The 25,260-nt window shown below is 42.7% G+C and overlaps 1 protein-coding gene across 4 annotated transcripts in view; it reads left to right on the plus strand.

Moving 5' to 3' along the window:
- The window catches only part of UBE3D (ubiquitin protein ligase E3D), a 273,046-nt gene that overhangs the window by 14,934 nt on the left and 232,852 nt on the right, over positions 1 to 25,260 (plus strand). The window lies entirely within an intron of this gene.

The raw sequence follows: 25,260 nt of genomic DNA on the forward strand, positions 1-25,260 counted from the left end.
AGACCCGACCCAGCGTATTTACCAAAAGTAGCCTCCAGCTTTTATAGGTCGCAGGAAATAGTCCTTCCATCCTTCCTCCCTAAACCAATTAATGAGAAAGAGGAGAAGCTACACACTTTAGATGTTAGGAGATGCCTCTTGGAGTATCTAGCAGCCACCGATCCCTGGAAGAAAGACAATGCTCTCTTTGTCTCCTACCAAGGCCCTAGGAAAGGTCTTAGGGTGTCCAAAAGTACTCTAGCCAGGTGGATTAGAGAGGCAATCTTGAAGCTTATGCCTCAAAAGGTAGAGTAGCTCCTGAGAAATTGAAGGCGCATTCCACCAGAGCCGTGGCAACCTCGTGGGCCGAGAGGTCGGAAGTCTCCATCGACCAGATTTGTAAGGCGGCCACTTGGTCCTCTCCGAGCACTTTTTATAGTCATTATAGACTAGACTTGGGTGCCTCGGCAGACCTCTCCTTTGGTATCAGGGTTCTGCAGGCTGTAGTCCCCCCCTAGAGTAGTGATTACTCTCTGTAATTCTCTCAGGTGGTGCTGTCATGGACGACCGAATAAAGTCTTAGTTAATCACCGGTTAACGGTATTTTTCGGAGTCCATGACAGCACCCATAGATTCCCTTCCCTTAGTTAATTTGGGTGTGGACGTCTTCCCTTTGTACATATCCACGGGTGATAAAGATTTAAGTGTTGATATTGTTGTACATATAATTATGCATTAACCTTGGAGGTCCTCTTTTATACTCTGTAATCCAACTGATGCGTGGGAGAGGTGCCGCCCTTTTGTATCTGTAGGTTTTCCTGTTCCTAAGAAGGGCGGATCCCCTCTCTCAGGTGGTGCTGTCATGGACTCCGAAAAATACCGTTAACCGGTGAGTAACTAAGACTTTTATCACTTTACATAAATAACCATTTCCAGGTTCTGGGCGGACTGTGCCCGGAAAATAGCTCTGCCCCCAGAGATTGTTTTACATGAAGGTGTTCCCAGTGCGAAGAGAAATGGTGTGAGCACTACAGTGGAAGGTGCCCAGGTAGGTTCCCACACCATGTGATAAATACCAGAAACCTGGCACTCATCTTAATGCTGTGAATCAGAATTGGTTTTATTTGTAGTACCAAAAGATGTTTCGGTCGCCAGGACCTTCAGTTACTACAAAGGGTGAAGATAGTAAATGAAAACAATGTATAAACAAAATATATAAAAAATAAAATGGAACAAAAGGAAGGCGCATGGTCATTAATAGTTTTGAAATTATCATATGCAGGTAGGACCACAAGACACGTGAAATGTGTAAGAAAATGATAGGAGTAAAAGAGCATAGGATATCATACCGTACTGGTTGTTTAATGGGGATGTAGTGGTATTTATTGGTATTTCCGTTTTAACGGCATCTAGAATAAAAGGAGTTGATATAACTAGTAGGTAAGGTAAAAATAACTGAAAATGTATGGGGTACGTACCAGGCAAAAATAATGTTGCCCCTATTTGACAGCAGTTCAGGCTTAAAAGAGTTACAAAGGTGCTTTATGTTAGAAGATGTAAGGTCCCCACATATATTTGGCAAATGGTGATGCAAAATAAGTCACCATAAATATTCACAAAAAATGCATGGTGATAAACGAGTTAATTTACCTTAGAGAGCGCGTGTGTATGTGCTTAGACGCGGTATCCACCGCTTGTCTAAAGGTATGGGTCTCGCACGTTATAAAGAAAGGCGGGGGGCGGTGACGGACACTGTTGTGGGACCAATAGGAGTGAAGCCGGTAAACCAGAAGTGACCTAAGCGGAACCAAGATGGCCGTGCGTGTCACCCACTCACCCACTGTGTTGGATGCGTTCCTCTGCGGATATGCAGTGGAATGTAGATGAATGAATGTGGGAATCTGCAGTTTGGTTACCGATAGACATGAATGTTAAATGTAGATGATTGCAAAGAGTGTGGGTATGAAAAAAAAGGATAATAGGGAGAAGAGGAATAACCTTATAATGTTATAGTAGTGTTAATAAAGGGTATTGCAGAAATCCACCTGGTTAATGGAACAAACTGATCTCGTGGAATCCAGAGTATTATAGAGAGATCCATTCAGGATGGTGTGCAGAGAGGATAGCCATTAGGTCGTAACAGGAGAAATCCAAAATGTGTCACAAGTGATCTGTTAAATCAGTACAAATGGCTCTAAAAAAACAGACATTTTAGTCATAAAGATACAGTACAATAATTGTAATATACTATAGGCGGAGTCATTGGGCACAAAAGTTGGTATGAGATATAGCCACATAAATGTAAAATCCTATAAATGACAACAGGTCATGGTCTCTGCATCTCTATATAGTCACAGAACTACAGTGTAATAATTGTATAATATCAAAGGCGGAGCTGATGGGCACAAAGAGGTGTTAGCATATCATATTCCCACATAAATGTAAAATCATATGATTGACAACAGATCATTCTCTGTTTAACCCCTTCGGGCACAGGATATCGAGGGTATGATCCAACATGCTTCACGGCGTTTCAATATTAAAATCCTATTCCCTCCACGTCTTGGAGACGGTATATGTTCTATCACCTGGAATTTAAGTTGTGTGATTGAAGTGGTGGGGAATCGGTAGGAGAAGATTTTTACACCGGATTGTAGATTTGTGTTTCGATGTCCGGTTACGTAATGGTTGGATTGTTTCTCCAACATGTAATAGACCACATGGGCATTTGATGAGGTAAACAACACACTGGGTATCGCAAGTGAAATAATCATGTATTGTGAAACTACCCAGATTGTGGGTGATAACTTGTTGTCTTTGAGGACGTTGTTGCACTGCGAGGCAAGGAAATGTCCCCGTTTTGGGTGGTTGTTAGAACCGTTGGCATGGTAGTAGTTTAGTGGTCCCTATGTCAGGTTTTACCAGAGAGTCTTTAAGGTTAGGTGCCCATCTACAACAAGGTAGGAAGGGTTGATTGAATTCAGGGATCTCTGCATGTGCAGTAGACAGTAGGTGCCAGTGTCTACGGATTGATTTATGTAAGATATATCAAAAGAATGAACAAAGGGAATACGGTTGTTTGATCTGACATTGTTAGAAATCGATGGTGTCCCAGATTCATTCAGGGGAGATGATGGGTATCCTCTTGAGGAGAATATAGCCGACATTTCATTAAGCCGTTGTGTACGAAGGTCATCATCAGTGACAATACGTGCAACCATTTGAAACTGGGACTTGGGGATAGAACGTTTGGTAGAAGGAGGGTGAAGGCTCTGGTACTGCAGAAGGCTGTTGCGAGCAGTACTTTTAATGTAGAGATCGGTTGATAAAGAACCATTGGGGTCTTTTATGACCATTGTGTCCAGGAAATTTATTCTGTGTGGGTCATGCGACATTGTAAAATTGATCCCAGGCCATGAGGAATTCAGTAGGTCAAAGAAAGAATGAAGGGACCCCAACGAGCCACCCCAAATGCAGAATGTCATCAATATAACGTCTCCAAAGGAGGACGTTATTACGATAAAGGTTAATCCTTTTATTCTAGATGCTGTTAAAACGGAATTGCCAATAAATACCACTACATCCCCATTAAACAGCCATTACAGTATGTCTTATCCTCTTTTACTCCTATCATTTTCTTAAACATTTCACGTGCATATAATAACTTCAAAACTATTAATGACCATGCGCCTTCTGTATATACTTTATTTTGTTTTGTTCTATATTTTTTTTATATATATTTTGTTTATATTTTGTTTATACATTATTTTCATTTATTATCTTTACCCTTTGTAGTAAACGTTTTTTGGTACTACAAATAAAACCAATTCTGATTCACAGCATTAAGCTGAGTGCCAGGTTCCCAGCGTGAGACAAGTAACCAACACAGAACAGGAGAAATTAAATTTGTCTTCTTGAAAATACATTTTTGCTTCTTTCTCAGCTCAGCTCTGCTGTATTGAAACAATATTGCAGCCCTGTCTGCCTGTGAGCTGGAGGCTGAGAGGAAGCTGCAGGTGTGTCAGGTATCAGGAGAGCAGAACAGAACCATTACACATCACACTGGTAATTCCCCCTTATATTTAAAATAAGCTCTGGGGGCAGAGTTATCGCCAGGCACCATCCGCCCTGGAGCCTGGAAGAGGTAACGTACAGTGAAGGAAATAAGTATTTGATCCTTTGCTGATTTTGTAAGTTTTCCTACTGACAAAGACATGAACAGTATATAATTTTATGGGTAGTGTAATTTTAACATTGAGAGAATATCAAAAATAATATCCAGAAAATCGCATTGTATAAATTATATAAATCTATTGGCATTTTGCAGTGAGAAATAAGTATTTGATCCCCTACCAACCATTAAGGGTATGTGCACACTTTGCAGAAAATTTCTGCACAAAAACCTGAATCCCTTCCCAGAAACCGCACCTATTTTTCCGCGGCGGTTTTTGCACGGTTTTGATGCGTTTTTTACCGCAGCGGTTTCTAAAAGCATGGGAGAAGCCTAAACCGCGGAAAAAAACACAAAATTAATGTGCATGCTGCGTTTTTTACCGCGATGCGTTTTTTTCGCGGTAAAAAGCGCATCAATGTGCAAAATGCCTAGAAATGACTGTGCAGCTTATTTTTAGCGGTTTTATAGTGAAAACCGCAGTAAAAACCGCTAAAAAAACGCTGTGTGTGAACACGGCCTAAGAGTTCTGGCTCCTACAGACCAGTTAGATGCTCCTAATCAACTTGTTACCTGCATTAAAGACAGCTGTCTTACATAGTCACCTTTATAAAAGACTCCTGTTCACAGACACAATTAATCAGTTAGACTCTAACTTCTACAACATGGGCAAGACCAAAGAGCTTTATAAAGATGTCAGGGACAAGATCATAGACCTGCACAAAGCTGGAATGGGCTACAAAACCATAAGTAAAATGCTGGGTGAGAATGAGACAATTGTTGGTGCAATAGTAAGAAAATGGAAGACATACAAAATGTCAATCGACATTGATCTGGGGCACCATACAAAATCTCACCTCATGGAGTAACCTTGATCATGAGGAAGGTGAGAGATCAGCCTAAGGGTATGTGCACACGTTGCGGATTTGGCCCTGCGGATCCGCAGCAGTTTTCCAGGGGATGTACAGTACCATGTTATCCTATGGAAAACAAAAACCGCTGTGCACATGCTGCGGAAAATTCCACGCGGAAACGCAGCGGTTTATTTTATGTCAATTCTTTGTGCGGATTCCGCAGCGTTTTACACCTATTGCATTATAGGAATCCGTAGGTGTAAATACGCAGGTGAAATTCGTACTAAATCCGCATGTAAAACGCAGGTATAAAACGCAGATTCTGCGTGGAAAAATCACAAATCCGCAACGTGTTCTCATACCTTAAAACTACACAGACCTTAATCCCATAGAAAACATATGGAGGGAGTTGAAACTCTGAGTTGCCAAGCAACAGCCTCAAAATCTTAATGATTAAGAGATGATCTGCAAAGAGGAGTGGATCAAAATTCCTCCTGACGTGCACAAAACCTCATGATCAACAACAAAAAACTTGTGACTGCTGTGCTTGCCAACAAGGGTTTTGCCACCAAGTATTAAGTCTTGTTTGTCAGAGGGATCAAATACTTATTTCTCACTGCAAAATGCATATAAATTTATATAATTTATACAATGTGATTTTCTGGATTTTATTTTTGATATTCCATCTCTCAATGTTAAAATTAACCTACCCTTAAAATTATAGACTGTTCTTTTCTTTGTCAGTGGGCAAACTTACAAAATCAGCAAGAGATCAAATACTTATTTCCTTCAATGTGTCACGATCCATTTTTGGATTTGTGGCCGTTCTGGCTCCACTAAGTTTAAACTTTTTTCCTTTCTGGCCATCGGAAGTTAGTCATTTTATTCCCCCTGGCAACCTGGTGTTACTGCAGTGCTGATGTTGGTCGTGACCACTCCCTACATCCTTTAAAAGGTCACCTGATGCATCAGCTGACTGTTGGTTATACAGGTCCTTTCTGGAAACCAGCCTTGCAGAAGCAGCTCTCTGGTTCCAGCCACGTTTGTTGTTAAGAGTCCTGTTGATATCTGCGGTGTGGAGCTTTGCAGCAGTGCATATAAGCTAAGTGTGGTGTTTTTTCTCCTAGTCCCTTTTGGTGTTTGTCACTTTCCCTTATGTGTACTATCTGCAGTGGTAAAGGCTAGTGCTCCTTACCGGCCAGTGCATTAGCCATGGCAGAGACAGGTGACACTAGGGATTAGGTTCATGATGGCGGCAGGGGGAAGGACCTGCATAGGGTGTTAGGGGAGTGCAGGGACAGGCTCAGGCTGAGCTCAGGTGGTGACCATCCCTCTTTCCCTATCACTTGTCAGAGAATATGATTTAACCCCTTCACTACCAAGGGTGGTTTGCACGTTAACTCCCAGGCCAATTTTTACATTTCTGACCACTGTCCCATTATGAGGTAATAACTCTGGAACGCTTCCATGGATCCCGGTGATTCTGACATTGTTTTCTCGTGACATATGGTACTTCATGTTAGTGGTAAAATTTCATTCATATAACTTGCGTTTATTTGTGAAAAAAATGGAAATTTGGCGGAAAATTTTGAAAATTTTGCAATTTTCCAACTTTGAATTTTTATGCTCTTAAATCACAGAGATATGGCACACAGAAAACTTAATAGATAACATTTCCCACCTGTTTACTTTACATCAGCACAACTTGGGAACCAAAATTTTTTTTTGTTAGGAAGTTAAAAGTCGACCAGCGATTTCTCATTTTTACAACACCATTTTATTTTTATGGACCACATCACATTTGAAGCCACTATTTGAAGTCTATATGATAGAAAATACCCAAAAGTGACACCATTCTAAAAACTGCACCCCTCAAGGTGCTCAAAAACACATTCAAGAAGTTTATTAATCCTTTAGGTGCTTCACAGGAATTTTTTGAATGTTTAAAAAAAAATGAACATTTAACTTTTTTTCACAAAATTACTTCAGGTTCAATTTTTTTATTTTACCAAGGGTAACAGGAGAAATTGGACTGCTAAAGGTTATTGTGCAATTTGTCCTGAGTACGCTGATACCTGATATGTGGGGGGAACGACTGTTTCGGCGCTTGGCTGGAATTTACGGTAGATTGGACGCCATGTCACGTTTGGAGAACCCCTGATGTACCTAAACAGTGGAAACCCCCTCACAAGTGACCCCATTTTGGAAACTAGACCCCCCCCCCAGGGAACTTATCTAGATATGTGGTGGGCACTGAACCCCCAAGGGCTTCACAGAAGTTTATAACGTACAATTAAAAAAATCATTTATTCCACAAAAATTATCTTTTCACCCCCAATTTTTATTTTCCCAAGAGTAACAGGCCCCCAAAAGTTATTGTGCAATTTGTCCTGAGTACGCTGATACCCCATATGTGGGTGTAAACCACTATTTGGGCACATGGCAGAGCTCGGAAGGGAAGCAGCGCCATTTAACTTTTTTGGCTGGAATTGAGATCGGACACCATGTCGCGTTTGGAAAGCCCCTGATGTACTAAAACAGTGGAAATCCCCCAATTCTAACTCCAAACCTAACCCTAGCTCTGACCCTAGCCCTAACCCTAGCCCTAATAGGAAAATGGAAATAAATTAAAAAAATATATATTTTATTATTTTTCCCTAACTAAGGGGGTGATAACGGGGGGTTTGATTTACTATTTATGGCGGTTTTTATGTTTGGCAGCTGTCATACGCTAAAAGACGCTTTTTATTGTAAAAATAGTTTATGTATCACCACATTTTGAGAGCTATAATTTTTCCATATTTTGACCCACCGAGTCATGTGAGGTCTTATTTTTTGCGGGATGAGTTGACGTTTTTATTGGTACCATTTTCGGGCACGTGACATTTTTTGATCGCTTTTTATTCTGATTTTTGGGACGCAGAATGAACAAACACCAGCGTTTCATGAATTTCTTTTGGGGGGGTGCGTTTACACCGTTCCGTGTGCGGTAAAATTGATAAGGCGGTTTTATTCTTCGGGTCAGTATGGTTACAGCGATACTTCATTTATGTCATTTTTTTTATGTTGTGGCGGTTTTATGCAATGAAAACAATTTCTATATATAAAAAAGTTATTTTTGCATCGCTTTATTCTGCAAGCTATAACTTTTTTATTTTTTCGCTGATGATGCTGTATGGTGGCTCATTTTTTTGCGGGACAAGATGACGTTTTCAGCGGTACCATGGATATTTATATGCGTCTTTTTGATCGTGCGTTATTGCACTTTTTGTTCGGCGGTATAATAAATCATTGTTTTTTGCTTCGTTTTTTATTTTTAATGGGTTCGCTAAAGGGGTTAACTAATGGGACAGTTTTATAGGGTGGGTCATTACGGACGCGGCGATACCAAATATGTGTACTTTTACTGTTTTTTGTTTTTTTTTTTGTTTTTTTTATTTTCAAAAAATGAATTTATTAGGGATTTTTTTTTGTTTTTTTTTTTTGTTTACTTTATTATAATGTCCCATGGGGGTAAACGTGTCGGGGGCGGTCCGTGACCGCCCCTGACACATTGTGCCGGGTGTCAGCTGTGATAATCAGCTGACACCCGGCCGCGATCAGCACGTGAGCGCCGCTGATCGCATTAGACGTACTATTCCGTCGTTGGGACTTAGGTCCCAGGTCACATGGATGGAATAGTACGTCCAATGTAGGTAAGGGATTAAAAAAGAGAAAAAGCAGTAATTTGGCAATAAATGGCTTCACCCAACTACTAACCTTGAGTGGAGAAAAAGTTTTGGTGTTATCATTCATATTCTCTGAAAAAAGCCAAAAAAGCAAAAATTCTGCTGGGGTATGTAAACTTTTGAGAACAACTGTATCTTATATGTCTTGGGTCCATTAGTTCTGGGCAGATTAGTGCAGGTTTGGGTCTAGAGACCTCTACTGATTGCTCAACAGACATCTTAGGCTGGTTTCACACTTGCGTTGGGCAGAGCAGCGGAGGGCTGCGTACTTTCTCCGTTAAGCCCCGAACTGTGTCGAATGCAATATGTTGCATTTTTTTTGCGGTCGGTGCGGCGTCAAAATGATGCATGCGGAGGCATCTGCATACATCCGCATGGACTGCGTACCCAATGTTAAAGATAGGTATGCGGGCGGAGCTGAATGGAAGAGGTGCGGCAGTAGGCGGGGCTTAACGGAGGAAGTACGCAGCCCTACGCAGCTATGCCCAACCCAATGTGAAACCAGCCTTAGACATGCACAGCTCAGGAGACTGGACTGTGACTTTCTACTGTGTCTGTTCTGTCTGCTGTGTGTGCCTGTCTACGGAGTTGTGCTTTTCTAAGAGGTCTTTTGAGTGATTATTGAGGATCTAAACAGGCTGTCAGTCACTTGAATCATGAGCAAAATGTTCATTCATCGGGTGAAATATTTTTAAGCTCACCTAAAGGGAACCTGTCACATCCAAAATGCCAATTAAGATGCAAAAAATATTTTTATAAGGGATATAGCCCTCATGAACATCATACCAGGCATATTCAGTTTAGTCTGATATTTTCTGAAAAAAAAAAGTTTTATTAGGCAAATGAGAGCGCTTCGGTGCACCCTTGGCATGGTCTATGCCTTGATGCACCATTATACCCTAATATTTGCTTATTAAAGGGAATCTGTCACCTATTTTTCACCTATCAACTGCCGGCACCACCATCAGGGGCTTTTCTACAGCATTCTGTAATGCTGTAGATAAGCCCCCGATGTAACCTGAAAGATAAGAAAAAAGAGTTATATTATACTCACCCAGGGTCGTTCCTGGTCCTGTTCGGGTCCGATGGGTGTTGCGTTCCGGTCCGGCGCCTCCCTTCTAACGGTGACATATTCTTCTTTGCTGCCTGTCGTGGCTCCTGCGCAGGCACACTGCTCAGCCCTCTTGAGGGCAGAGCAGAATACTGCAGTGCGCAGGTGCTGGACCTCTCCTGGCACCTGCGCACTGCAGTATTCTGCTCTGCCTTCAACAGCACAGAGCAGTGCGCCTGCGCAGGAGCCACGACAGGCAGCAAAGAAAAAGACGTCCCCGTTAGAAGAAGGGAGGCGCCGGACCGCAACACCCATCGGACTAAGAATGGACCCCCCCCCCCGGGTGAGTATACTATAACTCCTTTTTCTTGTCTTTCAGGTTACAACGGGGGCTTATCTACAGCATTACAGCATGCTGTAGATAAGCCCCTGATGGCTGTGGCCGCAGCTGATAGGTGAAAAATAGGGTGACAGATTCCCTTTAAAGCCAGTCCGTTGCCTTGATTGACACTCGCCCACACTGACACTTGGAGCATGCTGCTGCACTCTTTCATTGTCAATGCACGAGCACAGACTTACAGGTCTGGTTTAAGGCAGCACTAACTCTCACCAATGGAGTGCTGAGAATAAAGACAAAATACTGACTTCAATATGCAAATTGGAGGGTGTAACAGTGCACCAAGGCATAGACCACACCAAGGGTGCAGTGCACCAAAGTGCCCTCATTTGCATAGTAAGTAGATTTTTGGTTACATATTAAAGACGCCCTCCTGGTAAATTTTCCCCCTGAACCTGTGTAAATGGTAGTGTAACCTCATTGTGTTAGGGTGTGTGCACACGCTGCGGATTCTGCTGCGGTTCCGGCCGCTGCGGGTACGCAGCAGTTTTTGCTGCGGTGTACAGTACCATTATTCCCTATGGGAATTAAAAACCGCAGTGCAGACGGTGCGGATTTTTCCGCGCAGTTTTGAAACCGCAGAAAGAATTGACATGTCAATTCTTTCTCCGGATTCCGCTGCGGTTTGCCATCTCCTCCATTGTGGAGATGCAAAACCGCAGAGCAATCCGCAGGTAAAACCGCAGATCTTTTGACCTGCGGATTTTACAAAATCCGCGCGGCCAAATCCGCACCCCAATCCGCAGCGTGTGCACATAGCCTTAATATATTCCTGTATCTAGCGCGGTTTTGTTCTCTTCCGAGTCCTCTTCAGTCTCTCCGGATCACACTGCGCTCTGTGTGTTACACAGAAGTGACATTTACAGTGTAAATCTATGGGGTGTCAGAGCAAGACTTCACATGCTTATATTACAAAGCAGACCTCCAGCTCGCCCAGAGAGCACAGTGTGATTCGGTGAGTCTGAATCCTCAGGTGATTCCAAAGGGAAGCGGAGTATATTAACACAGTGACCCTACACTACACTAATATTTAGGGGGAAAAATTAACGGGAATGTATTTTAATATAAACTGTGTATACAGTGGGAAAATAAGTATTTATGTCACGGGTTTACCGGGACAGAGAGGAGCCAGAAGACCGCAGCGTCTGATTTCTCGTACTCCTGCACTGACTAGAAGCCCTTCACTTTCATATTAAACGGTACAGACTTACTTTAGCAATGCAGGGGTTGATATGCTCAGTTGAGAGTTCTTGGAAGCTTTCCTGCATTGAGGCTATGTGCACACGCTGCGGATTGGTCTGCGGATTTGTATCTGCGGATCCGCAGGTAAAACCGCAGGTAAAATGACCTGTGGTTTGACACCTGGACAATAGAATAGGTGGCAAACCGCAGCGGAATCCGCAGAAAGAATTGACATGTCAATTCTTTCTGCGGATTCAAAACCACAGCTTTTCCGCAGTTGAAAATCCGCAGCATGTGCACAGTAGAATGTAAATCACATAGACTTACATTGTACTGTACACTTGCAAATAGAAGATAGGAATTGAGTAACCATAAACCACAGCAAAAGAGTATGAAAAAAGTAAGAACAATCTTTATTTAGTCACATTAAAAGAGGATATCAAACATTCATAATTAATTACATTTGAGGTGAAAAAAGAAAAACACAGTCCTGATGACAGAGAGGGTAATCACCCCTACCAACAATCAGAGTGACAATAGGCCATAAAGACCACGTACATAATAGAGGTCATAACGCATGAAAATTGCTTAGATAATAGACACAACAGTCAATGACTGGCAATAAATGGCCCCCAAAAAATATATAACATCGGTAACAAATACCTTAAGTGACAGCAGCATGTACTTCCAAAATAAAGGTTAATCGGTTAATACCAAAAGCATACCCAGTACTCAGCTGCCATAGTCACTCACCCATGATGTTGCTGTATAGGAGGGGGGACGGCCCACTCGACCCCGACGCGCGTTTCGCCACGGCTTTCTCACAGCAGAATCCGCAGCGTGTGCACATAGCCTAAGGCTCTCTGTATTTAGGCTCCCAGCTGTTCACTGTTAGCCATTTCCATCTTATATAATCTGTGACCTGGCAAGCACTCATATCTAGAGTAGCTTCATTTTGCATGGTTAGGAGATAGTGATTTGTGGATTTTTGTGTGAGTGTATTTATGTGATTGGTATTTTCCTTCATCCCTGTTTGTATTACTTTGTTAGTCAGATTGGTGTATTACGATACACTACTACTCCCCTCTTCCCTGGGTGGGAGAAGGGTACAGACTGAGGGTGGATTTTGGATCTAAGGCAAGCTATGTGGCCCCGGAGTAATCACCATCTGGAGTAATCCGGGGAACAGGGCAAGCTAGGGCGCCCCTAGCATTAGTGATAGATAAGGAGCTCCTGGTCCCAGGACACCTGACAACAGTCGGGATAATTTGATACTGCTGAGTTTTGAACTTTTCCCCACCTACAAAAAATGGAGAGATCTGTAACTATTTAACGTAGGTACACTTCAACTGTGAGAGACATAATATAAAAATAAAAACCAGAAAATCACATAGTATGATTTTTACATAAATAATTAGCATTTTATTACATGAAATAAGTATTTAATAAAATAGAAAAACAGAACTTAATATTTGGTACAGAAATCTTTGTTTCCAGTTATAGAGGTCAGAAGTTTCCTGTAGTTCTTGACCAACTTTGCACACAGTGCAGCAGAGATTTTGGCCCACTCCTCCATACAGATCTTATCCAGATCTTTCAGGTTTTGGGGCTGCCACTGGGCAACATTAAGTTTTCTATTGGGTTTGGGTCTGCAGACTGGCTAGGCTCTTGATATGCTTCTTACGGAGACACTCCTTAGTTGCCATGGCTGTGTTTTTCAGGACATTATCATGCTGGAAGACACAACCCATCTTCAGTGCTCTTACTGAGGGAAGGAGGTTGTTGGCCAAAATCTTGAGATCATAGAATGATAGAGTTGGAAGGGGCCTCCTGGGTCATCTGGTCCAACCCCTGTTCAAAGCAGGATTCACTAAATCATCCCAGACAGATATCTGTCCAGCCTCTGTTTGAAGACTTCCATTGAAGGAGAAGTCACCACCACTCGTGGCAGCCTGTTCCACTCATTGATCACCCTCGCTGTCAAAAAGTTTTTCCTAATATCTAATCTGTGTCTCCTCCCATTCAGTTCCATCCCATTGCTTGTAGTCTTTCCTTTTGCAAATGACAATAAAGATGATCCTTCTACAATGTGACAGCTCATGAGATACATGACCCCATCCATCCTCCCTTCAATACAGTGCAGTTGACCTGTCCCATTTTGCAGAAAAGCACACCCAAAGTATGAGGTTTCCCACACCATGTTTCACGGATGGGACGATGTTCTTGGGGTTGAATTCCTCCTTCCGCGTTATGGGTCCCGACCAGCAGGGCTGTGGAGTCGGAGTCGGTATAAAATGGACCGACTCCGACTCCTAAAATATATAATAAATAATAATTTCCCTTCTTTGTTTCGATAGGGTGAATTGGAATTACCTTAAAACCGCCTTACTAAAATTTGGCTTCAATAATAAATTTATAGCATCTGTATTTGCACTATATTCTAACACTAATGCCAACATTTATACTAATAACCATTTCTCTAAACGCTTTAATATCACCAATGGAACAAGACAATGGTGTCCCCTCTCTCCCCTCTTATTTGCCCTAGCGATTGAGCCCTTGGCAGAGATGATCAGGCAAAATTCTGCTATTTCCGGTTTTAAAACAAGGAAACACCATCACAAGCTAACCTTATTTGCAGATGATCTTCTGTTATCAGTTACTGATCCCGCTAATTCTCTTACTGCCCTCATGACGGATTTGGAGTGCTTTTCTAGAGTTTCCTATTTTAAAATAAATGCTCAGAAATCTAAACTGCTATAATTTAACTTAAATTGCTCAGAAATCGAGAATCTTAAAAAGCAGACTAATTTCTATTGGGAGGAAAACGAGTTGGAATTTCTGGGGATTATTTTCCCTAAAGATTTAAAATCCATTTCGGCTAGGAATATGGATCATCTTATTGGAAAGCTTTCAAAAGATTTTTCTGGTTATAACAATTATGATTTGTCCCTGGTGGGAAGAATTTTGGTAATAAAATCCTATATACTACCCAAAATACTCTTTATACTTAGAAATGTTCCACTAATTATCCATGCTTCATATATAAAAAGACTTCAAAAATCAATCAATTTATTTATTTGGAAAGGGAAAAAACCTAGAGTAGTCAACAAAATTTTATATAAGAAAAAAAATAATGGAGGCCTTGCACTACCTAACATTCAGGCCTACTATCAAGCTTCTCTTGTTCTCCAAAGCCAACAATGGTTTTGTGAGACGGCATCTTCCGCCTGGTTAGACTTGGAATCAGAACAATGTGGGGACAATTCCATCTCAGATCTATTCTTTAGACACTTACTGTCACCCTCTATTAAGGACCATCACCACCCTATTCTTAACTCTATATTTGCAGCATGGAGGTCTTTTACAAAACTAAAGAAGAAAGTCAACAGGCAGCAAATTATGAAAAAATTCCCTTTAAAATTATTGTCTAGGATATATAAATGCCCCATTCCAGAAGTATGGTATGAATTAAAAATTAGTAAAGTAGGGGATATATGGGATGGACAGCACCCTCTATCCTTTAGTGAGATTAAGAACAAATTCCATGTCCCCTTTGCACAATTCTCATTCTACCTTATTTTGAAAGATATTCTGCAGAAATTTTTAAGTAGTTGAGCTCTAAACTTAGATATTATTGCCTCTATGTTTACTAAGGCCTCTTTCACACATCAGGTTTTCGCCGTCAGGCGCGATCCGGCGCTTTTGACAGAAACCGGATCCGGCGAAATGCAATGCCGGATCCGGTTTCCCCCCCATTGACTTGCATTTGCGCCGGATCGCGCCGGATGGCCATGCGTTTCATCCGGTTTTCGCCGGATCCGGCAATGTGTCGCGATCCGGCGTCTGTAAAAAACGGTGACTGTAACGTTTTTTGTCTCCGGCGAAAAAGCCGGACACGCCGGATCCGGCGCGTCTGGCTTTTTCACACAATGAAAGCCTATGAGCGACGCAATGCGCCGGATCCGGTTTTTTGGTCTGAGCATGCTCAGTAGCTCTGCCCACAAGACATATATAAAAGCAAGACAGTGGGACCCACAGCCACACCCAACATGCCACCCAAGAAAGCAACCAAGCGAAGCAGGAGAAGGCAGGAGACCACTGCAGCACCATCCGCACCACCACCACCCCAAATGGAGCAGCAAATAGAACATGCTGAGGAGGGGAGGCCAGCAGCAGATGAGAGACGGTAATTATCAAATCACCCATTCCTCCAAACTAGGGCTATTGAATATCAAGATATTCATTGGCCCTTTGTTTCTCTTTATTCAACAGCCACCCAATAGATGCAGCAGCAGCAGCAGCAGCAATGGCAGCAGCTGGAACACCACCCACAGGCATGGAGTGTGGCCACCAGGAAGACAGCACATCATCTTCTGGGAGCCCTCCCTCGCATCGTCAGCGTTTGACGGTAAGTTTTTATTTCCAAAATCCATCTTCTCTGTAATATATGTCTATTCATTGCCTTTTATTTCAAAACAGGAATCACAAGATGAAGAGGAGCTCCCAGAAGAAGAAGGAAGGGGTGGACAGACACTTGGAGTGGGCTCACAATTGGTAAGTTTTTTGCATCAAACGCAGAAACACAACATCACACTACACACAACACATAGAAAACAATGTTCTGCAGACCACACACAGCAAACAAATGCCTACATCCAAAGACATAACATTTTTTGTTTTCTTCTCTAGTCTTCCCAATCTGGTGCTTGGCCAAGAGGTCCTCGCAGTGCCTCCCAGGGTCGTCGGCGACAGCAACGCGGCGGTCACCAGCGTGTAAGTATAAATATTTTTGCTTTGTTTTTTTGCACTTTTTATTTCATTTCTTTTGTGGAGGCTAATTATGTTATTTTTGTCTTTTTCTTTAACAGCCTTCACAGCGTGCTCCCGACTCTGACGGTGAGGATGGAGGGATTGATGTGGACCGCCTCATCGATCTCGTCAGAGAAAGGGAGCCGCTCTGGAATATGGCTGACCGCCGCCACGCTGACCTGATCGTTACCCGACGACTCTGGGAGGAAATCTGTTCGCTCCTTGTGGGCCGCTGGGAGGACCTCGAAGCTCGTGCCCAGATTAAAGAGCGTAAGTATATACAGTACCGGTTGCTTGATGTAAACCAGTGTTTCCCGAACTCCAGTCCTCGTGGTCCCCACGGATCATGTGTTCAGGATTTCTATTTACTATGGAAATCCTGAAAACATGACCCCTGGGGACCATGAGGACTGGAGTTTGGGAAACACTGATGTTGTATACTAACCACTCCTTTCTCGTTTCAAGGAACAGAATTGTGAATCGGTGGCGGTCTGTGAGAGATCGTTTCAAGAAGGAGTTCAATAAAGAGATGCGGGCCCCGAGTGGATCTGGAGGACGCAGGAGCAAGTACAAGTACGCAGAAGCCCTGTCGTTCCTCCGGGAAACAATGGTCACCAGAAGGTAAATATTACACACCACATGTGAAAAAAATGTTAGATGTAAAAATTTTTTTCAACCAGGGCCATACCATGTCAGTATTTTAATTGTTTTTTTTTCTCTTTATTCCACAGCACGGTGAGCAGCACTCGGGAGCCGGCACGATTGGACCCTTCTGAGGCGATCCCTGAGGAGACCGGCACCGAGGGACACTTCGACCGCCCCGGTACATCTGCACCTTCCCAGCCTTCCCACACATTCGACCCATCTGTCCCATCCACCAGCACAGGAGCATCGTGGCCGCCTACATTACATGAAGCTGCTGGTGAGGAGATCGCTTTCCCTTTACCCCACCCTTCTGCCCCTGCCACCTCTAGTACACCTGCGGGTACTGGGCGGCAGCGGCAGAGGGGTCAGGAAAAGCCTTATGCGCCAGAGTTCTTGCATCTGAATGAATCTTTCCAGAACTGTCTAAAAGTCTTGTCAGAGCAAATCTCCGCAGGCTATCAGCAGATCAACTCCAGCATTCTGGAGGTGAAGACACTTCTGCAAACCATGCATTCAGAAGCAAGATCTTCGCCAAACCACACCTTTTTCAGGTCTGTTGTGGAGCGCATGGAAACGCTCTCTCCTGCCCAGCAGATGCATGTAATGCATTCATGCCACGCTGCTCTCCAGCAAGTTACCTCCCAACCTCCTCCTCCTCCCACCACAGTAGTTCCTCCACCTGCACCCCCTCCAGCCACTTTCCATCCTCCCCCTCCTATTACATCTACACCCCCTCCAGCCACTTTCCATCCTCCCCCTCCTATTACATCTACACCCCCTCCAGCCACTTTCCATCCTCCCCCTCCTATTACATACCATCCACCTCCAGCCACTTTCCATCCTCCCCCTCCTATTACATACCATCCACCTCCCCAGCACCATCCACCTCCCCAGCACCATCCACCTCCCCAGCACCATCCACCTCCCCAGCACCATCCACCTCCCCAGCACCAGCAACCTCCACAGTACCTGCAAACTCCCCAGTACCAGCAACCTCCCCAGTACCAGACATCTCCCCACTTCCAGCAACCTGCCTCGTACCAAACTCCTTCCCCATACAACTTGCCATCAACATCATCTGCTCCTACAGTCCCTGCCCAACCCTCCACTCCACCACCCGCCACCTCTTCTGCTTCCCACATGTCCACCCATTCTGTAGTTTTTTCCACACCTTCACCTCTAACTGTTCCTTCCCCACCACGATCCCAGTCCTCTCTCCACACTCCCAGTGTCGAAGTGTCCCGCAGCCCCTACAGCAGTATTTCCACCACACACTACACAGATTTATAATGTGTGTATTTAAATAAAAATGACCAGTTTTATGGTTTCAGTTTTATAGTTTCAAAGTTTTATTAAACAAGTTTATTAAAATTTTAAAAAAGTTTACTAAAAAAAACATTTTTCAATAAAAGTTAAATTATTTTACACTGGTTGTCTGTCATTTCTTTCTGCGGCGAAAAAGGTTAAATACAGGGTATTTAAAAGGTGAAATGGTATTCAAAACTAGGTATATAACTGTGGGTAAATTTTAGCTTTTTGCCACAGTTGTGTTCCTGGTTGTGTTTGAAGCAAAGTATTTCACCTAAAAAGTTGTGTTTATTGTTGGTGATTTCCTAACAATGTACACAACTTTTGTTAAAAGGTGAAATACTTTGCATAAAACACAACCAGGTACACACCTGTGGCCTAAAGCTAAAAATAGAGACCATGACAAGATAGCCAACTTTGGTTGGCAAAGGTATATACTGTTGGTACAGAAGGTACACAAGTTTGGTTGGGCACAAATCTTTCACACTCTGTCATCCTGCCAGTGTACTCTGCCTTGAGGTGACATAAAGTATAGTGCAAAATTGTCCCTCATTACTGAAACCGTCACAGAACTTCTAGTGGTAATGTCATGGTAATCTTGCAAGGTGGTTTCTTCAGAGGTGTCCTCAATGGAAATGGGTTCCTTGCAGATAACAAAATTGTGGAGTACCACGCACGCTTTGATCACCTCGTCCACAGTTTCTGTCTTGAGGTTGATCGCAGTCAATAGGACCCGCCATTTGGCTGTCAGAATACCAAAGGTACATTCAACCATTCTTCTTGCTCTTGTGAGGCGGTAATTAAAAATGCGTTTTGGTCTTGTCAATCCTCTGCTAGAGTACGGTTTCAAAAGGTGTTCTGACAGCTGGAAGGCTTCATCCCCTACACAGACAAATGGCATAGGTGGACCAGATGTTTGCGGCAGCGGTCTAGGTGGTGGGAACTGGAAGGTGTTTACATACAGTTTACGCCCCATGGCAGACAGTTTGAAAACTTGAGAGTCATTGGAGCGGCCATAGGCCCCAATATCAACCGCAATAAATTTGTATTCCGCGTCAGCGATGGCCATGAGGACAATTGAAAAATATTTCTTGTAATTGAAATATTCCGATCCCGATCCAGCTGGCTTTACAATGCGGATATGTTTCCCGTCCACAGCGCCCAAGCAGTTTGGAAACTGACATATCTGTTGAAACTTGTCAGCAATTTCAATCCACCTCTCTGTTGTGGGCTCTGGTAAAAACTCTTCAGCTAAGGAGTCCCACAGTGCACGGCATGTGTACTTCACAATTCCAGATATGGTGGAAAACCCGAGTCTGTACTGGAAATGCAGTGACGAAAGGGATTCTCCAGTTGCAAGAAATCTGTGGGGAATTTAAAAACAATAAATTAGTTTTAAATCACAGCATTACATACCAAAACTGACCTATAACACTTGGAGATACAAACTACCACCAACAAGATTGCAGTGAAAGTGTGCTCTGATGCGATCATATCCAATAAATGTGGCTTACCTTAAAGTCACCATCAGACGCTCTGCGGGTGAAACAGAGAAGCGGCAATAGGTGTCCGCTTTTCTTATGAGGTGTGCAATGCGCTCCAGCAAGTAATCAAAATTCTCCATTTTCATCCTAACATATCCAAAAAATGTATCCGGGTTTCGTCGAAGGTCCATGCATAGTGTAGAATAGACCCCACGCGTCATTCTCTTGGCTGTGATGGGGTGGATCCACAAACGTCGTCTACGATGCCTGATGCACTGCTGTCTCGCTCTCTCCTTCTCCAGAACAATCACCCTCAAACGATTTGCCTCCGCTGTAAAATCCGCCAAATTCTTCAAAATATTTCCAATGACAACATCCATCTTCGCCAGTAACTTGCTCTTCTCTCCAACCTGCACTTTCTCCTCTACAACCTGTCAAAGAAGGGCTGTAGGAACATGCTATATATAGTTTTCCAGTAGCCAATCCCGTTCGGAAGGCCACAAGGGTCAATTTTAAAAACCGGATCCGGCGTAATCCGTCGAAAAACGGATGAACCGGATGAGACGGATCCGGTTTTGTCTGTCCAGAAAAAGACGGATCCGCCAGAAAACCGGATCCGTCACATCCGGTTTTATGAAACATTTGCCGGATCCGGCGTTCCGGCACGACGCCGGATCGCGCCTGACGCCGAAAACCTGATGTGTGAAAGTAGCCTAAGCCTAATAATAAATCGACTTGGTGCCTAAAGACTATCTATTCCCATTTTAATGAAGATATGGAGTTTACAAAAAATGCATATATCCAGAAATGGGAAAAATATTTTAATACTACATTTAAAATAGAAGAATGGGAAAAGGCTATAAAATTTTCAAACTCCTCAACAATCTCTATGACTCTGCGGGAGTCCTTCTTTAAAACATTGACTAGGTGGCACTACACCCCGATTAGACTTTCCCATATAGATTCCAAATACTCTCCTTTATGCTGGAGAAATTGTGGCCTGCCGGGCAACTTATACCAGATATTCTGGAGCTGTCCCAAACTAAAAAAAATGTGGAAAGAGGTCTTGGACCATGTAGGAACCTTTTCGGACCAAAAGGTTACGGTCACTCCGCAAATGGCCCTGCTTTCTCTGGGTCCTGAGAATATCAACCCTTCTATTAGATTTGTTATGCTACATATTTTCCTGGTAACCAAAAACACAATAGCGTTTTGGTGGCTAAAAACCGCTTCGCCTTCTTTTTCAGATATTTTAGATCAGGTTCGGATCCATAGTTCTATGTAGAAAAGGTTTGCTTTTATTAACAATGCCTTACCCGATTATCACTCTCTAAGTGGGACCTATGGAACCAAAACTTTTCCTAGTCTAAAGTTACTTACTATTTGAGTTATGGTATTTACTGCTTCTCTGATTGTCTGTTTGCCTTAAAAGTATTGCAGAAAGGTAACAAAGTCTTCACCATTTGTCCTAACTCACTATTTGTCTTATCTAATTTTAATTTATTTTATGTGTGATGTAACACTGTAGAGTAGAGTTCTCTACTTTTTATTTTCTTCCTATGTTTACCCTTCCTTCCTTCCCTGTAATATTATGAAAAGTTAATAAAAATTATATAAATATAAAATATATAATTGGGTACAGTAATTCAATGCAGAATGTGCTGAATATTTTTTCATAGGAATTTGTGAAAGTTATGAAATGTCCTATAAATGGCTGTTCTATTCCTGATCTAAGGCTACATTCACACACAGCGTTTTTCCTGCGTTTTTTTGAGGATACGTTTTTCAGCTGCAAAAGCAGATCAGCTTTTTAAAAAACCGCATCACCTGAAATCTGCTCTATTTATCCATATCTGTCTATCCATATCTTATCTGTACCAAAAAGAATGAAAGCCGGGTAGCACACAGACACACACTTTTTTTTTTTTTTGCACCAGTCAGGTACACCTCATAGCTGTCCAAAAGGACACCCAGGACAGGCATTGGTCATCTTCTGTAACACATCAACATCAATTGATAGTTGGAATAAATAGACTGCATTCATCACCACATCTTCTTAAGGTGCAGGCCTTATTTTCAAGTGTAGGGGTGTGCAGTATGAGGTTCTGCAGCAGCTGAGGTGTGCAGTATGAGGTTCTGCCCCCCCCCCGGTTTGATCCTGGCTACGCCCATGGTGTGAATGTAGCCTGAGGATCTAGGCTTTGTCTTAGCTGAGATAAGTCATAGTGTATGTTTGTATGCGTGTGTGTATATATATATATATATATATATATATATATATATATATATATATATTATTACAGACCAAAAGTTTGGACACACCTTCTCATTCAAAGAGTTTTCTTTATTTTCATGGCTATGAAAATTGTAGATTCCCTCTGAAGTCATCAAAACTATGAATTAACACATCTGGAATTATATAATTAGCAAAAAGTGTGAAACAACTGAAAATACTGTATTTCTTATATTCTAGGTTCTTCAAAGTAGCCACCTTTTGCTTTGCACACTCTTGGCTTTCTGTTGATGAGCTTCAAGAGGTAGTCACCGGAAATGGTTTTCACTTCACAGGTGTGCCCTGTCAGGTTTAATAAGTGGGATTTCTTGCCTTATAAATGGGGTTGGGACCATCAGTTGTGTTGTGCAGAAATCTGGTGGATACACAGCTTATAGTCCTACTGAATAGACTGTTAGAATTTGTATTATGGCAAGAAAAAAGCAGCTAAGTAAAGAAAAACGAGTGGCCATCATTACTTTAAGAAATGAAGGTCAGTCAGTCCGAAAAATTGGGAAAATTTTGAAAGTGTCCCCAATTGCAGTGGCAAAAACCATTAAGCGCTACAAAGAAACTGGCTCACATGAGGACCGGCCCAGGAAAGGAAGACCAAGAGTCACCTCTGCTGCGGAGGATAAGTTCATCCGAGTCACCAGCCTCAGAAATCGCAGGTTAATCGCAGCTCAGATTAGAGACCAGGTCAATGTCACACAGAGTTCTAGCAGCAGACACATCTCTACAACAACTGTTAAAGGGAATCTGTCACCCCTTTTTTGAGATATCATATAATGATATCATTCAATTGTGTGTCACATAAGGATTCTTTTAGTACTTTTGCTTCCCCCTGACCCCGCACCTTTCATGCATAAATACCTTTTTTATATCGGTTCAGATGTATGTAAACTGCCGTGGTCCGGTCCAATGGGCGGGGCTTATTCAACTGCTCCCCCCCCCTCCCTGTCTTGCTCTACACAAGAAGAAATGCGTAGAGCAAGACAGGGAGGGGGGGAGCAGGTGAATAAGCCCCGCCCAGCGGTCCGGACAGCGGCAGTTTACATACATCTGAACTGATATAAAAAAAGGTATTTATGCATGAAAGGTGCGGGGTCAGGGGGAAGCAAAAGTACTAAGAGAATCCTTATGTGACACACAATTGAATGATATCATTATATGTTATCTCAAAAAAGGGGTGACAGATTCCCTTTAAGAGGAGACTTTGTGCAGCAGGCCTTCATGGTAAAATAGCTGCTAGGAAACCACTGCTAAGGACAGGCAACAAGCAGAAGAGACTTGTTTGGGCTAAAGAACACAAGGAATGGACATTAGATCAGTGGAAATCTGTGCTTTGGTCTGATGAGTCCAAATTTGAGATCTTTGGTTCCAACCACCGTGTCTTTGTGTGATGCAGAAAAGGTGAACGGATGGACTCTACATGCCTGGTTCCCACCGTGAAGCATGGAGGAGGAGGTGTGATGGTGTGGGGGTGCTTTGCTGGTGACACTGTTGGGGATTTATTCAAAATTGAAGGCATATTGAACCAGCATGGCTACCACAGCATCTTGCAGCGGCATGCTATTCCATCCGGTTTGCATTTAGTTGGACATCATTTATTTTCAACAGGACAATGACCCCAAGCACACCTCCAGGCTGTGTAAGGGCTATTTGACCAAGAAGGAGAGTGATGGGGTGCTACGCCACATGACCCGGCCTCCACAGTCACCAGACCTGAACCCAATCGAGATGGTTTGGGGTGAGCTGGACAGCAGAGTGAAGGTAAAAGGGCCAACAAGTGCTTAGCATCTCTGGGAACTCCTTCAAGACTGTTGGAAGACCATTTCCGGTGACTACCTCTTGAAGCTCATCAAGAGAATGCCAAGAGTGTGCAAAGCAGTAATCAAAGCAAAAGGTGGGTACTTTGAAGAACCTAGAATATAAGACATATTTTCAGTTGTTTCACACTTTTTTGTTAATTATATAATTCCACATGTGTTAATTCATAGTTTTGATGCCTTCAGAGTGAATCTACAATTTTCATAGTCATGAAAATAAAGAAAACTCTTTGAATGAGAAGGTGTGTCCAAACTTTTGGTCTGTACTGTATATATGTAATTGATATTACATAGTGTATTACATATTTACAATTTATTACAGTTTTTTGTGTTCTAAAGTTGTATTCCAATAAATATATATTATGTTCTGTCTAAATATCTTGATTATTGGATCATAGAAATTATTAAATGTCTGATGTTCACATTGTACTAGAATACATTTTTCACTTAAATATAAGCAATATATGTGGGAGTCGTGGAGTCGTGTAAGGGAAATTGAGGAGTCGGGAGTCGCAGGTTTGGCTTACCGACTCCACAGCCCTGCCGACCAGCTTGTCTCTGCAAACTTCCCTCTTCTTTAGCTTTCTGCAGTACTTCTCGACACTGTGCCCTTAAAAATAAGTGTCATTATAATGTTAATGAGTAAACTGTCTGCCCTTGTGGACTATGGCCCTTAAAGAGTAAAACACCATACTGTCTTCCCTTATCAATTGTAACCATCACACCTTCCTCAATTATGAACTATGATCTCAACACTGTCTCCCCCTTGCTGCCCCTCTCCATACTGAGCCCTTCACGCTGCACCTCTCCTTACTAGCCACTCATGCTGCCCCACTTTCCATTCTGAACCCCCATGCTACTCCTCTCCATACTGAACCACCATGCTGCCCATTCTCCATAATGAGCCCTCCATGCTGAGCACCCCCTTCTCTATATACTGAGCCCCCTTGCTGCATTCTGCATACTGATACCCCAAAGCTGTGCATTTCCATAGTGAGACCCCCACACTGCCTCACTCTCTTCATACGGCGACCCCCACTCTCCATACTGAGAACCCCCTGGGCTGCTGCCCCTTCTCTCCATACTGAGAACCCCCCCAGCTGCCCTCTTTGGCTGGGGGGGTTAAGATATATCGGCGGGATTTAAGTTTTATTGCAGCAATTCATATGATGCTTCCTCGGCCATTATGACGAGTGTGTGAAGAGTCATACACTAAAAATAATACAAACCACTCTAAACTTTAGACCGTGATCGTGCATGCACAAATTCAGGTAGTGACAACTTTGCATTTGCTGAAAAATCATCAAAAAGAGAGTGAATCTAAAAGATCAAATATGAAGGATACACCAAGACAGAAAGTAATACTGAGACTCCGGTTCCCCGCTCAGCGGAGCCACTAGCCCATGTTATAACTCCCTGCAGTTCTACCAGAAGAATTGAATGTGACATTTTAATTAACTAATCTGAATTTTATACGTTGCTCTGAGGCATTTATGTTTTTACTTATTGCAATGTGGAAGCTAATTGAATAACATTTATGGACAAAAT

The sequence above is a fragment of the Dendrobates tinctorius genome, unplaced genomic scaffold, assembly GCF_039654945.1.
Source record: "Dendrobates tinctorius isolate UK_male_01 unplaced genomic scaffold, ASM3965494v1 ptg000111l, whole genome shotgun sequence".
NCBI lineage: Eukaryota > Metazoa > Chordata > Amphibia > Anura > Dendrobatidae > Dendrobates > Dendrobates tinctorius.